The 11,529-nt window shown below is 43.5% G+C and overlaps 1 protein-coding gene across 1 annotated transcript in view; it reads right to left on the reverse strand.

Annotated features, from left to right (window-relative positions):
- The window catches only part of EDAR (ectodysplasin A receptor), a 72,226-nt gene extending 61,264 nt beyond the window's left edge, over window positions 1–10,962 (reverse strand). The window contains exon 1 of the mRNA XM_010728280.3: window positions 10,651–10,962. The gene's annotated coding sequence lies outside the window, so the exon portion shown is untranslated. The remainder of the gene's footprint in view (window positions 1–10,650) is intronic.
- Between the last annotated feature and the right edge of the window lie 567 nt (window positions 10,963–11,529).

The following is an 11,529-nucleotide window of genomic DNA, read 5'->3' on the forward strand; positions in this document are numbered from 1 at the left end:
TGTTTTTTCTCTCCAAAGAGTTACAGATACCTACAGGGATGGAAAGAAGACATAGAAAACACAAGAACCAGTGCTATGGGGAGCACTCCAGGGAGCACTAGAAACAGGGAAAGTTTCTCCAGGCAGATGAGGACATCAAGGCCCTGTCTCCTATATCCCAGCTGTGCAAAGGCTAAAAATAAAAGCTCATTGACCATCAGCAGCAGGACTCACACATGATGTGCAGATCCATTTCCCCAGCACAGCCTCGGCCAGGTAAAGCATGTCCAGAAGCACACGTTCAGGCATGCAAGGAACTCAGTGGATGTAAGCATGGGTGTTAAGGAATGTAGCCACCTCTGGGGTGAAGGGGCAGGCGAGCAAAGTTTCTAAGGATCTAAATTTTAGACTTCCGCTTGTGGAGAGACGAGTCTGAGGCACCTGAGTTCTTCTCTGGGATTAAGTCTATGAAGATGACCTAAAGGAAAGTTTCTGCTTCTCACCCCAAAGTGCTCCTGAATCAAAGATTCCAAATGTCTGTTTGTTATTCTACAGACTTCTCACACACCCATCTCTAATTGCTCTTCTGTGATTAAGGAAAAGCATTTCATCTGTGTATATGAAAAAGGGTGAAAACTCTACATGAAAAACACTGTGAAGTTCAGACAACTGTTTGTGAACTTTCATCTGTTCTGCAAAAATGGACATGTCTATGCAGCTAAGCAGAGGTCTGAGTGCAACACTTGTTAAATTAATGCAGCTAGCATCAGTAACGACAGGGAAAATACCACAGATAACAGCTTTGCTTTTGTATGTATTTTTGGACTTCATTCATTCGATTTAATCAACGTGGCTTTTGCAGCCTGTGCGACAATTTTACCTTTTCTTTAATTTTTTGTCCAGTTCAGACAAGGACTCAGGCAACAGCAAATGAAAGCACAAAACCAGCAGTCTGCTAAAATAAATGGTGAAAATATCCATGGCATCAAGACTGAGAAAGCTTCTCAAGTCTTTGCTTTCAAATGTTTCCATCAAAATTGTTTTGAAAGGGATGAACAGAAATTTCTGAAGGAATAAAACAACTCCAAACACTATACTTCCCATTCATTTTCTTTGCCTCTGTTTTAGAATTCCGTAACAAAAAGCCATATGCATTTACAAAGAAACGTGTTTACTTGATGTGGTAAGTACATACATCATTCCACCAATGAGTTTGGTGGGGTCACTTTTTTGTCACTTTTTTAAGGAAAAAGTTTGCTACTTCTTACGCACATTTCTGAATTCTTCAGGGATGCTTGTATAATTAGGAAGATCTTAGTGAATTAATAAGCCAGAGTACTTTGTAAAGGTTTTAAAATAATGTAAGTGAGAGTTACACCCAGGCTATGGTGTGGGTGAGCAATGCATGGAATTGAGCAAGGCTCTAACATATTGCTGAAAACAAGCATTCCCCTCCAGAGCAGGCAGTAGCTTTACCAGGTGTTAGCCCATAATTTCTCAGTCCCAGACTTGTACAGCGATGCTGTACAAAACCTTTTTAGCCACTACAAACCACAACAAGTTCAAGATGTGACTCATGTCTAAGCTTTGACTGGCTCACTGTTACCAGCTTAGTCATTGCCAGCAGCCCTACACGCAACTGCTGATCCTGCGGCATCCTCAGCACAACTCCCTCCTATGGGAAAGCCCTGGTTAGTCAGCCTTGCAGAAAGGTAGGGTATTGTGATATTTCTCTTACCATTGAGCCGCTTTGCTCTTCCTGTATTCCCATCTTAATCACTGTGCGAGCTGTTGGTCTTCCACGCTTTCTTTGTGTCTATGTAAATTCAGTGTTTGATGCTGCAGAGGCGGAGACGATTTCTAAGTCAAGGGGCAGGTGTGAGTGAAGGGAGCAACCCAACAGCCAAACTATTTGAAAAAGAAACCTTTAATGTCTCATCAGCTCAGCACTTGAAAAAAAAAAAAAAAAAGCCTTCATAACTTGCCCTGAAAACTGGAAAACAGGGTGTCTTGCTATAATTTAAGACATTAATAACAAGGCAATATTGCCATTCTCTGACATATTTTGACTTTAGCACAGCAAAATGCTATCTTAAAAACTGAAGCTGGTAATTAATTCCTGAAATACTGTCAGTGACAGAGAAACTACAGAAGAGTTGATTTGTTTCTCATTCACTCATTCACTTCAAATTCCACATCTTCATTCACAGTCAAAATTTCAATATTTTGAGAAAAGAGCCCAGGCTAAATTGTAGAGCACATCTGAAGAAAGTTTTCTTTTGTTGAACAGACTTGCTGACAAGTAGTTAGGCCTGACTAGAAATTGGAGAATACTTACAGTACAGTACAGTTGTGACTTTACACACTGACCATGGGCTTCAGAATTATTTAGCTGCTACCATGAGCACCCCTGAAACTGCACCCTAACGACCTGACACCCCAATTAATAAAAAGTTTCAGGAAGAATTATTTTTCACCTGCAGCCTTTTCACAACAAAGCAAGAACACGCTGCACCTTGAGGGCACATAGGGCAATATGAACTGTCTGAATTGCCAAAATATTATTTTCCTGTTCCAGAAAAGACTTTTAAGCATGTAGTTAAAGACAGATAGTGGCACACTTGCCCTCTGTGGGAGTATTTGCCTGTTTGAAGTTGTGTGTGTGCTTACAAGTTTGGCTGTATAAGTCAGGATATATAATAAGCAGTCAGATAAAACCCCTGCACGTGCATCTTTATATCATAGAGATCCCAGTAAGAAACCAGAAGTCAAAACGTATTTAAAATTTCCTATTGGACTTGTTCTTTTTGCTGAAATAATCAACTGTTGAGACTCTTGCCTCATCCAGAACTCTTTATGATACTTGTAGATAGATGGGCAAATGCAGGCATCCTGCTCCTTACACCTTCAAAGCTATCACGTAAAGATAACAGTGTTTTCTTTTAATCTTTTTTTCATTACTGAATATTATGCTTACAACAATCCTGCTTTGCTACAGATGGTTTCCTGTTGTTTCTGCCAAATGTGAAATAGCAATAAAACTTGAAAAGGTTTTGATGCTGTCACTGCATGAAAAATTGCATCTACAAGAGTAAATTAAATATGAGCCATAGCCTTTAATTGCTTTAATCTTACTTGGTAAGTGAACTTTTTTACCCCCACCTCCAACTCAAAGCTTCCGATAACATGACCTGAAGGGAAAAAAATAGAGCTATGTATTCTAGTCAGGTAGAAAGCCTTCATTAACAAAAGCAAAAAAGAGGAAGGGGAAGTTGATAATTCTCATGTCCAAACCAACCAAACAGCCACCAACTCCAACTAACACGAGCAGTGCCTTTGGCTCTGCATCATAAAATATGTAAAGTCATTTCTGTTAGAAGACAGTAGAGTTCCTGTTTTCAGAGCTATAATAAGGAGATCTATCATCTTAGCAGACAAATTACTAGAAAATGGCTTACATGCTCCCAAGGGAACAGAGCCTTTGCTCCTTGCGTGGGCAAATCTCAGTGAACTCAGTGACAGCTTTACTTGAATGCGAAAGGAGTATTAAGCAGCACTTCAAAGAAAAACTGAATTTTATACATAACTTATATAATGGGGAGAACTGTTAATGTTCCCTGTGGGCATAAATTCAGTGTTGTAGGGGAGAAGGACTGCAGCAAAGTGTTTTATCTGCAAATGTATGAGACGGGCACATTACTTACAACAACAAATGGGTGAGCTACATGGGCGCTCCCAGATTTCTGCCAATATTTGACTGACACCCCATCAGGACAGTCGTTTTCTAGAAAACAACAGTGAGCATTTAACCACATCCTTCTCCCAACAAGGTAAGGCTGTCTTCACTGCCATGGATCTGTCTATACAAGCACTGAGGGCAGAGGCAAAAATAGTAGAAACCGCTGTCATTTTGAGTGCATTTGTCTGTCTGTTGCTGTGCATACAAGGCCTGCTATCTCAGGGCTCTACAGCACAAGAAACAAGCGCTCTGTGTTACACTGGAGATTTGGCAAGCGCCCATTTCTGTGGGAAGAAAGCATGTAACTGTAGTCTCACCTGACTGAGACATTGGCCTCACAGCTGCTCAGCCCTCTCCTGTTTCTTACTGGGGACTGATTTGATACCTGTTCACTGCAAGAAGCGATTTGCTCATGGTGGAAGAAGCTGGCTGTTTCCTTTGATTCATGCTGACTTTCCTTGTTCTGCAGACTGGGATTGAAAAGCTGAGGCAGAGGTGACACTGTGGGCAGGAGTAAGTGGAAAATGTGTGCAGTCATGCAGCTGCAACCACGTGGATGTGGCTCACCCACATGCTGTGTCCCTGGGGCATCTCTTCAGGGTGCCCCGGCATTTCCCCATGCCAAAATCCTGCACCAGAGATACTGCTCAGGGGTTTAGTTTGACTTCCACTTAAGCTAAATTAAAAGCAGCTTTGTACAAGCTTTGAGTGCCCTACAGCTATGGACAAATCCCAGTACTTTGGCCCAGCTGTGGTCACTGTGAAGCTTTGGGGCAGGCAAGGTGCAGGGCTGCTTGGACCTGTGAGGCTGACATGCTAGGCCTGCTGCCTTTCCTGAGGGATGATGTCTCTCTCTGCTGTCTGTTAAACCAGCACCATTTTCCCTGGGTCAAGGAACCATCCATGGACAAGAACATGCTCTCCCTTTTGCAGCATAGCCCACATACATCTGGACATTGGGTGTCCACCAGATACTGGAACGTAGGCCCCTTTTAAAGGGCTGCTGACAGTGCTGGAGAGTCTCCTGTTGGCTTCGCTGGGAAGCAGATCAAGCCCTGCATGTTTCTTTCTTCCTTTCTTAACAATTTTGCCATTTGGTCATCAGCTGAATTATTCGCACCTTTCACATTCAGTTAAATACCACAAAATGCTAGTGCAGGACATTTCTCATAACCGGTTAGAAACCATGATAGAAAACACAACCCTGCAACATCAGAGATGTTCTGCATATACTGCACTGGATTTGCATCTAGGTTTCCTTGTTGCTAGCCAGTGCCATCTGTTATCTGTTTTGGTCTGCTTGTGAGAACTAGTAATTTCTGAAAATTTAGAGACAGGAAAGAACAATGGCTTTTTCCTTTGTATTTTATGTCCCAAAGAAACCAACTGTATCTATATATGCACACAGAAATATACCCCTTCAAATGGCAGTACGCTAGCATATGCTTCTTCTATATGGAAAATTTAAAGAGACAAGGCCCATCAAGGGGCAATATTTGAACGTAATGAAATAAATCTGTGCCTCACAATGCTTGGATATTCAGTTCTGCTTTTGTCTCCCTTGGAGGGTGCTGACATTCAGACTTGATGATGGATTAAGCAGTGACAGCTGAGATAGTTCCTGCCCTCAGCAGTGCGTTCTGCCCCTTGCTTGGAAATTACTGTCCTCCCACTGCCAGCACAACTGAACGCTTTGTGGATTTCAGACTGCCAGACTTCACGTGAACCTTGTCTCACGACAATTTGCCAGCCTGTAAACTCCTGTGGTTTGCAGGCGAAGCACTGAGCTGTGCCGACCGCACAGGTGGAAAAGGCTGAGAAAGGAAAGGGGGCCCAGGCCAGGCAGCAGCAGCAGCAGCCCACGCAGAGCTCCCATCTATTTATGGAAATATAAAAGTTTTGAGCTCAGGGGACCCATTGTCACCGACTACCCCATGAGCAAAGAAATGGCAAAATCTCAAGTGACAAAGAGAGAACACATCTTCAGCCTTTTCTTGGGGCTTTTGGGTTTTTTTGGTTGATTGATTTATATTTTTTTCTTTTGCAACTGTGCTTCAGGGACAGTATGAAAATATGCTCAGCACTGACTAAACTCTGTTCCTTTGAGGTCTGTTACATATTTTTATTTTTCTAAGAAAAGCAATTGTACTTTAGCATGGTAATTTCGAACTCCTCTTGGTTATAGATGCTAAATTTCAGTCCCATGTTTGAGGATGACGTCTGTTTCACACTTCTCAACTATAGCAGGCTATGAACCAGCATCAGGTAATTTAGCAGAGTCTGCCATTATAGCCTTTCACCTGGCCTGTTCCTCATATTTCTGCTGTTTTTCTCTTCCAAGATGTGTGATCTGGATGCACAGGGTCTGTCTATCTCCTTCTTTTCAGTGACAGAAGCCAATTTGTGTAAAGCCAATTTATCAGCTATTAATATGCAGATATTCGTCTCTCCACAGTCCTCCTTCCAAGCAGCAGAGCATGTATACATTCAGGAGAGAAAAATGGGGCACGTCATAGAAATGCATTCTGGTCTGGATAATTGTAAATATTGAATCTTGAACTATTAAAAACGGTACTTGCTTAAGATTAAAAGAAAAATCCTGATAGTCAATCTGCAAATAATTGTATGCTGTTTAACTGGCACTTCAGTAGTTTTCTTTTGTGATCCATCTGAAGGAAGAAATGGATGTACTGTCAGAATTAAAAGTTCTCTCGGTACTCGGCCATATGTTTTTGCTTTGGTCCCCAGACTGTTATACTGCTGAACAAAGGGTAGAGACTGATGTAACAGAATTTAGTATACAACATAACCTCTAGGGGAGGTGGGGAAAAAAGTGAATCTTTCCATGTTTCCTTAGTACCAAAGATCTGTCTTGGACTTAGATTAAGTCAAGTTTTGCAGCACCATGTCCTGCCTGTAATGTCTAATGAACTAGAGGCTCATTAACACGATATACAGGGGACAAACATCCATCAGTATTTTCGCAGCAGAGACAATGACAGTGAGAAACTGGAGCTCACATATCTTTATACACCAGGCTTCGACAGGGAAGCACATATTTCACAGAAGATCAGTTGGGAAAGGTTGGATGCTATAGGTTTGCAAAAATGTTCATCGTAGCCTTCAAGACCAAAAGGATCTCAGGTCTACCAGTATTTCAGGATGCGGCAAGCATAGTCAAGCTAAGCATTATAAACTGTTTCATTTTCTCACAGTATCTCCAGTGGCCATGGACCGTACCCAGCTAACATTCCCAAAACACAGCTTACACCACATGTGTTTATTATCAGAGCAGCTGCTGAAGCCCCTGGATGGTTGGGCCATGGAAAACCTCCTAACCCTGTGAGCACAGCAATTTGGCAAGGGCCAGCTCAGATACCACCAAATGCAGGAGAGCTGTGGAGCAAGAAACAACACCAACAACACCTTTTTCAAGCCCCTGAAAAAGTCTTTCCACCATAAAACTGACACAACTCTGGCAGGCTCTTCTGCTGTGTAAATCCTTACCAGCCTCAAGAGGAAAAGAGCAATATTTAAGGCATTAAGTCCAAAAAAGCTCAATTCTGCAGAACTGAGACTGAAAATGAATAAATGCCAAAAACTCTATGAAATCCACCAGTGACATTGCTATTTATTTTGCAGTGCAGATGGTCAGACATTAGGACAATTGGTAATGTGAAACCTGTTGGTACATTCATGGTGGATGATTCAGACCAAGCATTTTGGATTACCAGCACTCAAAAACATCAGATCAGGAAGATGTGGCCCTGACTGTCTTCACAGAGACTTGAAAATCCACTGGCAAAGCTTCAACTTCTTTAAAAGACAATAGCAGATAATGTTTAAAATAGTCTTTGTTTATCTGTTATTCTTTTGTTTCTAATGAGTTCTTTATGAATTTGAAAATAACTTGCTCTCCACTTTTGTTCTGATTTCCATGGTGGGAAGAAACAGAAAGATCTGAGATACATCAAGTCAGAAGAAACGCATGCAACATTAGCACGGCTCAGGAAGCAGCATTTGATCACTGAGCATTGCCACAGAGCCAGCAGGAGCTGGGCACACCAGCCTTGTGGGAGCTCTGCCATTGACTGCATGGGCCCAGAAACTCAAGTTTGTTTTTTATAGAATTGGATGAGCTATAAATCAAATAAAAGAACAAGAAGTTACTTGGCCTCCAAATAATACTTGGATGTCCTAGTTTTCTGCTGCATGAACACAGGTTCTTAGCTTTCCGGGAAAAGTATGGCCAAGCACTTTGCTCACACAGTGACCACAAAGGCAGAACAATAATATCTACAGAGGAGGACAGTCATATATATCATATGTCTTCCAAGGAGATAAATATCTGTAAAGGATTAGGCAGCTGTTAAAAAAGGATTTATCACCTTGGAATACATATGATAAGATCTCTCTGATTTTGCAAACGGCTTTCTGTCCTAACGACACACTGGCCAGAACGTTTTTGTGTATTCGGAAGGAAGTGTTTTCCTCGCCAACAGCTGCTGCTCCAGGAGATGAAAAGAAGCACCTGTTATCTTCTGAAGGCATCATAAAAAATAAAATACTGGGCTTTGAGTATCAGGAGAACTCCAGAAGGCAGAAAAGACCTGGTTTGGAGATCAACCCAGAGGAAGAAAACAGATCTACCCCAGCTCCTCACAAATGACTCATGCAGGGTGTGGCCTTGCTGGAACCTCTTGGTTCACCTTCTATAGACAGAAGCTCATGTTGCGATTTATCTACCTTTTAGCTGAGAAGCGACATAGATATTATCTGAAACCCAGTTCCATCCTAGTGCAGTTAAAGGAAACTACTCTGCTAAGGATATTAGAGGGGAATTCCTCTACCGATGACAACATGAGAAAAACATTATCTTAATATTAATCTTATCTTCAAAAGCTTATGCTGCTATTTTTTGAAAACTGAGACTTGGACCATTTATCTAGTACGGCTAAATGGATTCGATTAGAAACTGTAGACATGTCAAAATACTCCAGTCCTCCAGGAAATGTCACCCTTATGCGCAAAGCTGCCACGTTCCACATGCAGCCATTTCCAGAGAAATGCTAAACACCGTTACAGTACAATTGCATTCAGCTCAACATTTTCAGTGAGGTGATTTCCACTGCATACAATTTGGTACGATCCCTCAAAAACGACTACCTCAAAGTCTGACGTGAAAAATTAAAACATCACACGTTTTCCATTTAGGTGCAATAAATGGAAAAAAAAGCCTATTTGTGGCAGCAGTTTTCTGTAAAATCTATCTTTATTTGGAAAAAAAAAAAAAAAAACATACTGTCTTTTTCTGGTCTCATTCTCATCTGAACTCTCTGTTGGGCTCAGGCTACATTTTTACTAACAGTAACATACCAGTGTTGGACCCTGGCAGCCAAAAGAGCCAGGCCAACCTTCGGTAAAAGTTTCAGTTGTCAGATACCTCCAGTGAAGCTGGGCTCTCGGGAGAAATTGTGAGTGGCGTGGAGCCAAACTGGCTGCTGATGAAAATAGTATATTTCCTTCATCTGACTGGTTTATTTTCTTTGCACTTCAAAATTAGTTTCTTACTAGTATTGCTCTTCAGTAGAGGATGCCTAGACTTCTTTTCATTTTTTACATCTTAGTTATGACAGAGAAGGAAGGACTGAGTAATGGCGATCACAGACACAGATTTTGACTTCATTTTGCATAATGAAATTAATTTCCTTTTAAAATTCATCATCATCCATGGTTGTTTGTTGTTGTTTTTTGTTTTTCTTTTTCATAGAGAAGCCAGGCATTTCAAACATTTGACCCAAACGTTTCAAGATCCATCATGCAAAATAGCAATTCACTACATGGTCTCCTTCCCCTTCTGCGGAGGAGTGGCTGCAATAGCCATAGGCCTCATCTGTTCCAACAAACAGCAGCCACAGGTGTGGAAGCTTTCCTTGTAGCTGGAGGCATACAAAGAGGTTTTGGGTGGCACCCCTAAGTTCCTGGGTACCACTGCACTAGATAAGGGAATAGATCTGAAGCACTGCCCAGTGCCCCACCATTCAACATCTAAAATGTCACAGGTTGCAAAAATGACAACATGCTTTCTCTCGGGCATACAAGCACCCTTTCTGCTAATCCACAGCACCAGTGCTGTAACTGAGGCAGCAGACAACCAGCTCAGTACCAGCAGCAACCACAACCACACAAGGCTCACACAGGCCACCTGGCTCTGCTGCTGAGATGGGTGTTAGCCCAGGCTGAGCAATCTGCTCCCACAGAGGCAGCTGAGGTGGGCATGTAAAGCTGCTCAGGTACTACAGGTACAGGGCACGGTGCCCGAAGAGGGTAAGCTTTCCTCTGCAGACGTCAGTCCCTCAGCACTCACCCAGCAAGGCTAGGGAAGCAGGGGAAATAAAAATCGGCATGCTACAAACATGTATTCACATGCACACGCAGCCAGCCTCTATGCTGCCGCTGCTGTGCTATCTGGTCGTAATTTCCAATGTGCAGCAACAGTGTAAAATGCACAGGCAAAGCAGTTTGCAACATTAACAAGAAACCCAAACTAGCAGTCCCCCCATCCTCTAGAGAAATGCGTACCTCCACTCGAGTGAAAAGGTTCATCAGGCTCACTCAGATCTGTGAGCAGGTCAGAACATCGAGATTCCTTGTAATAAATACACCTAAAGCAGTCTGAATCAAAGATGCTACCAAGATCTCCAACTACTTTCTGGTGTCCACAGAAAATAAATAAATAAATAAGCAAACAAACAAACAAATAAATAAAAGCAGTTCTTTACTGCTGGGAGCAGAAAAACTCACAGAACGGTCACTCCTAAACCCACAGAGTTTCCAGTCGGAGTCCCAGCGACAGACCTGCGGCACAGCAGGTCCCCAGGCAGCCGCACCAGCTTTGGGGACGGCTGGCACATCGCCCGACGCCAGCATACCTCACAGACGGGGTCACCACCACCGCAGCCCGAAGGTGAGGTCCTCCCGCAGGCACAGGGCTCGAGGCGAGCGCTCGGACGGATTCTCACAGGTGCCGAGGCTCGGCCACAGCCAGCACGCGTGTTCCCTCTTCACGGAGTTCGGCATGAATGTCCTCAACAGGATCCCAGGGGTCTCCGGCCCCCCGAAGCCCTCAGCTGTCACCGGGCGCTGCCTTCGCAGGCTCGCAGGGCTTCCCAAGAACTTCTCCTCAGCTGCTTGCTCTCTGTCGGAGAAGTTTTGTGAACTGCAGGCAACGGGACAGGGCTTCGGTCTCAAAAAACTCGCCTACCCCACCTAGAGGTGCGGGGCGATCAGGCGCCCAGCATCCTCCTCCCGTCCGCCTGCTCCTCTCAGGTTGGATCGGGGTTTTACTCGGGAGCAGGGAAAGAAGCGGCTTCTGCCAGCTCTGTCTCGTAAAGGGGAGGCAGAGGCCGGGACGTGGAGAAAGGGAACATTTCTGGGAAGGTGCCTGGGATAGAAGGAACGAGGAGGAAATTTGCTGATCGAACTTTTCATCTGCAAATGCCGGTATGTCAAACGTTTACACACAAACGGATTAAACGACAGGGGGACGTTTATCACTGAGAGAGCGGAGAGGCACTAGCACGGGCTGCCCAGAAATGGCCCATCCCTGGGGGCATTCAAGGCCAGGCTGAATGGGGCCCCGGCAGCCTGAGCTGGTGGATGGTCTAGAGACATGGCAACCCTGTCCGTGGTAGGGGGATTGGAAATGGATGATCTTTGAGGTCCCTTCCAACCCAAGACATTCTATGATTCTATAAACATCTTGATTTTGAGGGAATTTTGAACGACTCGCAGAGATTTCCATCCCTCAC

Source organism: Meleagris gallopavo, chromosome 1 (assembly GCF_000146605.3).
Source record: "Meleagris gallopavo isolate NT-WF06-2002-E0010 breed Aviagen turkey brand Nicholas breeding stock chromosome 1, Turkey_5.1, whole genome shotgun sequence".
Classification (NCBI taxonomy): domain Eukaryota; kingdom Metazoa; phylum Chordata; class Aves; order Galliformes; family Phasianidae; genus Meleagris; species Meleagris gallopavo.